Below are 6,997 nucleotides of genomic sequence, written 5' to 3'. Positions count from 1 at the left end.
CAGTAGTGACTGAAAGTCACTGCTGTCTAGTAGCTGATCAGTGGGGTGTGTGAAAAGAGTTGGTGATCTCTCTTCAGCACCTAGCAGACAAACATCTACATTGCAACAAGCAGCATCACAAAGGGCACCAGCTGAAGCTTCCGCTGATGGATTCAGCATGGGGACAGAATTACCCTTTTATGAATCCAGACAATTCCCTTAATTCACAGTTGAGGCATGCTTGTGGGGGAGGGAGAGGAGAGTTTGCGTTGCTGCTGTCTACATGTTCTGTGTGTGACTTTGTACAGTTCTCTTCATTTTCCAAAGGTGTCAATACAGTACCTTGAAGCAACATTATAAGTTTTCTAAAAATTATTATTCAACACATATACACTGTCAAGTTCTCAATAATACTGCTGATATCTACATCAGGAAAAAATAAATACTTCTCATACTCTACTCAACCTTTAATCTACAATAAGAGTCTTCATTATCCTCCATATTTTTGAAACCAGGTCTTGTCATCTGGTTCATATGAGATGACATTTCCCAGCCCTTGTAGTATATGCAAGAAATGTACCTGTTGTCCAGACATAATGGGACAAATTTATCCCAGGAATAAGCCATATAAAGTGAAAAGAACAGGAGTACTTGTGGCACCTTAGAGACTAACACATTTATTTGAGCATAAGCTTTTGTGGGCCATAGCCCACTTCATTGCATCTGATGAAGTGGGCTATAGCCCACGAAACCTTATGCTCAAATAAATTTGTTAGTCTCTAAGGTGCTACAAGTACTCCTCATTCTTTTGACATGCATTCTCAGACATGCATCTGAGGAAGTGGGTATTCACCCATGAAAGCTCATGCTCCAAAACGTCTGTTAGTCTATAAGGTGCCACAGGATTCTTTGCTGCTTTTACAGATTCAGACTAACACGGCTACCCTCTGATACTCATTCTTTTTGCGGATACAGACTAACACGACTGCTACTCTGAAACCTGCCATATAAAGTGAATGGATCTGAGATGCATTTGCCCAATACTTTTGTTAAGGTCAATTTAAAGTTTGATTGGGCTGAGCTGTCAACTAGGGAATGTGCATGCTGGATTTACAATTTGGTTCATTGTTGGTTAGAAATTGAAATAATCTTCAGGCTGTTATGGGCATTGTTTTGGAATTTCACTTAGACATTGTTTCGTATTTTGACCACAGTGAGAGATTAATCAAGTTATCCTTCGCTGCTGCAGCTGTCTTTGAGTACTCATGATTTTTAAACATCTCTTATTGCCTTGTTGCTATGAAACTGGCATTTAACCTACATCATAGATGTGACGAGCATTATTAACAGCTGGACTTATCTGCCCAGTGTCCACAGTGCCACCAAGTGGTTAATTATGTGTAATCAGAAAAAAGAAATGTCTAAAATTGTGGTTGTATGCTTGGGTATTAGAAGAATAAGCGGTCCTTATGCTTTCAGAATTGAACATTGAGCTCCTGCAGGAGACACTGATTTGTGTGTGCATGTATACATACATATATGTTTGTGCATGTGTGTGTACAGTATCAGTTGTATTAATCCAACACAAGGCCCTACTCTTCAGTGGGCATTTTGGCTGAATAAGGACTGTGGGGTTGGGACTACAGATTGGGAACTGGCAATGGAGATTTGACCAAGCTGCACATATATTTTTGCTGCATTGACTTGGCTTGATTCCTAAAAGTGTTGACATAATTTCTGTGGTTTCTATAGGTAGCCAGCTCCAGGAAATGCATATGTATGTGCATTATTTTAAGAGATGGGCTGTTTACAACTTCCTCTGAAAAGTCCTGCTTGTCGTAGACAAGATACTAATATAGACAGACCTTTAGTTGGAACCTTGGTTTAGAGGAAAGGGGAAATGGGAAAACCGTAGCTCTCTTCTTTTGCTAAAAGGACAGGGCAGCTCCCGCTCCTCTCTTCAGCTTGGATAAGCAATGCTTTCCCTCTTCCTCGGCTGGGTCAGTGATCACCCCTCCTCTTGTTTCAAACTAGTGGTTGGTTCCTTTGTGACAAACTGTTGTGGGGCTGATACACCCCATCACCCTTTGGGGGCAGGGGAGAGGTGTGTTACAGCCCTGAGGTTGAGTCTGTAGGGCTGCCCCCAGTCTCAGGCCACAGAGCCACACAACCCCTAATCAGTAGTCTGGCCCTTGCATGCAGGGCAACACAACCTGGCAGCCAAAGTCAGCAATATGGCTCTTGCTCTCAGGGCAGTGTGGCTTAGCAATCAGAGTCAATAGTGCAGGTGAGCTGGGCCACCACCCCGGGGTGGGTGGTGGCCAGGATAGGGAGACCCGGGCCTGCCCTCTGCACTGGGTCCCAGCCCAGGGCCCTATCCATGGCAGGATTGCCCACCAGCAGCTCTGCATGGAACCTACTGAAACACACTGAGCCTGTCTCTGGTTTTACAACCACTTCCTCACAAAGTTTCCCTGGGTCACTTCCTACCTGATTCTCTGCAGTTTGCAATCTCCAGGTCTCCATGGTCTCTCCCCTCTCTCTGGTGTCCTTAGCCTGTGTGTCAGGGTCCATCTCCTTCTGGCTGGGCTTTGTGTCCTGGAGTGCAGGCATTCCTCCCCTAGGAGTCAGCAGTGCACCTCTTTCCTCACCGGCAGTCAGCCCAAACTGAGCTGCTCTGCTGCTTTTTATATCCTGTCTCTAGCTGGAGCATGCCCAGAAAAGCTGAGGGGATGGGCTCCTTGGCCAAGAGAGAAGGGTTAACCCATGATGCACCAGTATGGGGCTAATACATCCTGCTACACACTCTCCCCCTTAAGATGCTGTCTGGGAGCTGTCTTCCTTCCCCTTCTTCTCCTCCTGCCCCAAAGAAGAAATCTGCATTCACATGGGCCTTCCCTGGCTGGTGCAGCACGTGGAAGGCATGAGGTTGCCTGGAGATGTACCACTGCATGATTTGCATGTTTGTTTCCTTCATACAATGGATCCATAGGAGGGGTGCATGGTTAGTTACCAAGAGAAAGAGGCCTCCTTAAGAGGTAATACCTTAAGGCATCGACTGCCCACTTAACAGCAAGGGGGTTAAGTTCTTGTTCTATGGTGGAGTAGCAGGGGGAACAACTTGCGGCTGAGGTTCAGGATTGGGTGCTCCTCCCCCTCTAGTTTTTGAGACAGCACCACTCCCAGTCCTACCTTTGAAGCATCCGTTTGGAGAATGAAGGATTTTGTGAAGTCAGGCTGGGACAACACCAGCTTCCAAGTCAACCGCTCTCATAGGGCCTGGAAGGCAGCCTCACAGTCCTCTGACCACTGGATTTTCCATGGTTGGAAGTTTTTTGTCAAGTCCATCAGTGGGGCGGCAAGCATGGCGAAGTTGAGTACAAAATGATAGTAATATCCGGCCAGCCCTAAGAATTGCTGTACATGTCTCTTTGTTGTTGGGGTGAGGTAGTCCCATAAGGCCCGCTCTTTTTCTATTAAGGGACATAGCTTTCCCTTACCCATGGTGTAGCCCAGGTAAGTCACTTCCCACTGACCCAAGTGACACTTGGCTGGGTTTGTGGTGAGGCCTGCATCTCCCAGGGCTCGCAGCATGCTGGTGAGGTGTTGGAGATGTTCCTTCCAGCCCGCACTATAGACAACAATATCATTGATGTACGTGGTGATGTACAAATTATGGGGGCTCAGTATTTGATTCGTGAGCCATTGAAAGGTAGCTGCGGCCCCATGCAACCCAAAAGGCATCATGGTGAACTGATATAAGCCAAATGGTGTAGGAAAGGCCGTCTTCTCTTTGGAGGCTGGTGTCAAAGGGATCTGCCCTGCCAATATCCCTTGGTAAGGTCTAATGTAGAGATAAATTCTGCATCATCCAGCCGCTCGAGCAGTTTGTCCACCTGGGGCATGGGGCTTGCAGCAAACTGAGAGATGGCATTCAAGTTCCTGAAGTCAACGCAGAATCTGACTGCTCCATCGGGGTGGGGGACGAGGTTTATAGGACTCCGCCACTCACTCCTGGACTCCTCAATCACTCCCAGGGCTAGCATCCTTTCTAGTTCCTTCTGTACAACCCTCCACATCTTCTTAGTTATTTCTTACCTTCTCACCAGGGATGGTGGTGATGTGATGGCTTGTCACATTCGTTCTTCCTGGCCGGATTGACAAGACAGTGGGGAAGGCTGATACTAGCCATCAGACCTGATCCTGCTGTTTGGGATCGAGCTCCTGGCTGATTGCCACTGGCCTTGGCTCAGAGTGTTTGTCAGCCAGTGGCCCCAACTCAGGTTCTGGAGGGTACTGGGCAATCATCAGGTCTTCCCATTTCTTCCAGGCCTTGAGGAGGTTTGTGTGGTAGACCCATGTATCTCTCTGGTGTCCTGGTAGCTGTATGTCATAGTTGACAGGCGCTACCCATCTGGTTACCTCAAAGAGGCTCTGCTACTTGGCCATCAGCTTGGACTCCAAAGATGGTAATAACAACAGGACCCGGTCTCTGGCTCAAAGATCCTCATCTCTGTTCCACTGTTGTGCTGGTTCTCTTGGGCGCATTGGGCCGACAACAGGTTGTCCGGCGCCCAGGTACCCAGCTCCTGGAGCTGTTCGCAAAACCGCAGTATGTACTGGACAGATCCTCTGACTTGGGTTTCCTGTTCCTCCCAAGTCTCCCTCAGGAGGTCCAGGATTCTCTGAGGCTGACTCTCATAGAAGAGTTTGAATATAGAAAAACCAGTGGATGCCTGTTGGACCTATTGTATGGCAAAGAGTAGTGCGGGCAGCAATTTATCCCAGTCCCAGGGATCGTCCTCCATCGTCGACTTCAGGGTCCCATTGAACCACTCCATTAATCCTTCAATCTGGGGGTGGTAAACCAAGGTTTTGTGGGCCTGGATATTTAGCAGGGGGCACAGCTCAACCATCAACCTCAATGTTACATTAGTTCCCTGGTCTGTCAGTATCTTGTGTGTTAGTCTGCCGAAGATCTGCAGGAGTTCGTTAGCGATAGCAGGGGCAGTGGCGGTTCGCAAAGGGACAGCTTTGGGGTACTGTGTCATGTAGCTGGCTATGACGAAAACATACTTGTGGCCCATGCTGCTCCTCTCCAGGGGCTCTACCAGATCCAGGCCAATATGCTTGAAGAAGATCCCGCCCGGGGATAAGGGCACAAGGGGGGCTCCCCTTCGCACTGGCTTTCTGGCACTTGGGGCAAGAGGCACAATAGTACTGCACCTTTTGGTGAATACTGGACCAAAAAATTCTTTGGCCACCCTCTGCAGCATTTTACCCCTCTCCAGGTGCCCTGCCCAGGGTACTGAGTGGGCCAGGTGGAGCAAGCCTCTCCCGAACCGCCGTGGTACCGGCAGTTGACACAGGTCTTCCTTCATCTGCGGGTCCTGGACCAGTCGGTAGAGAAGATCGTTGCGGATCTCAAACTGGGGTCCTTGGAGAAAGTGCTGAGGTTGGTGGTCCTTCTGGGTAGGGCCTGCTGACTGTTCCCAGGCCTGGCTGAGGGTTCAGTCTTCCCTTTGTTCTTCTAGGAAGTCCCTGTCAATGTCCAGCCATCCTAGCCCTTCCCTTATCAGGGCTTCAGCCAGGTTGTGGCCTGCCTCTGGTGTCCCGGGGTTCCCCAAGGGTCCGACTTTGGGGTCATCCAGCCTTGGAAGGCCCAGCAACCCCTTCTTTGTGAGGCATGTCCCCTAATTCCCAGAGAGTGTGCACTCCACTCCTGAAGGAGGTCAGTGAAGCCCTGCCAATCATGCCCCAGGATCACTGGGTAGGCTAGCTTTAGGGCCCTCCCAACCAAGCATAGTCCTTCCTGATGGGCAGCCTCAAGTCGTACCCAGGGGGTCGGGTACAGTCTCATGTCTCCATGGATGCACTGAAGATATATGGGTGCTCCAGCCAGACCCGTGATCTCAACTAGGCCGGCCCGGATGAGTGTTTGACTGTATCTTGAGTGAACTAGGGCCATTGTTGATGTCCTGTTCACCCAAACGGGAATCAAAATTTTACCCAGTTCCCTCTTCTGGGCACGGTGACCGGCCACCCATACCTACCCATAGTTATAGTCCATGTAGGGTCATTCTCTCCTGAAGTGCTCCTCTTATACACACTTGTAACACCAGTCATGATTTGATCCCTTGTAGTGAGTGCCATTGTGGGTGCCGGCATACTGGATAAGAGGCGGGAACTCCCCCCCCTTCGGTCTTGCAGGGCCCCCAGCCTGCTGGTCGGTCTCGCTCTCCTGGGCTCCCTGGTTTATGGCCGGATCACTTTAATTCCTCAGCGGCCACCTAGTCCTCTGTCAAGAAGACCGCTTTGGTGAGGGTTGCTAGGCGATGCCATTGTACCCACTCTTCCCTCCCTCCCCAGCAGGCAGGATCTGGATGAATTGTTCCAGGGCCACGGCTTCAGCCACTTGGACTCCAGTCCGGTGTTCCGGTTCAAACCACTGCCAACAGTAACCCCAGACTCATTGTGCCACAGCGCTGGGTCTGGCCTCTGGCGGGTACCGTTCACAGTGGAGTCACTGGCAGTATGTTTTGGGGTTGACACCTGTTTGGTCCAGGATAGCTGCCTTGACCTTAGAGTATTCTAGTGCCTCCTGAGGGTCAAGGTTCCTGTATGTGGTCTGTGCTGGGCAGTTAAGTAAGGGGTCACAAGCATGGCCCAGTGCTTGGGTGGCTATCGGGCAGCAGTGGAGACCTGCTTGAAGTTCATGAGGAAACTCCCTGGGTCATCACTGGGTCCCATTTTTGTCAGGTGTACCATCCAGAATCCCTGTCATACTGTCCACTGTTGGACTAGACGTTCCTGCTGCACCTGTGGTTGGGTGGCCAACTCTCACATGAGCTGGTGCTGCTGCTCCTGCTGCTGCTCCACCTGGAGCTGTTGCCAGAAGATGAGCTACTGGAGCAGCTGTGTCTGCTGTTGATGCTGGTCCTCTAGTAACCATTTCAGAACCTTCTTGGCCTCCATCTGTCTGGTTTGGGAATTTTAGCAGGCCCCAATCATTGCCTGC

This window comes from Gopherus evgoodei, chromosome 1 (assembly GCF_007399415.2).
Source record: "Gopherus evgoodei ecotype Sinaloan lineage chromosome 1, rGopEvg1_v1.p, whole genome shotgun sequence".
Lineage (NCBI taxonomy): Eukaryota > Metazoa > Chordata > Testudines > Testudinidae > Gopherus > Gopherus evgoodei.
This window is presented reverse-complemented; position numbering follows the sequence as displayed.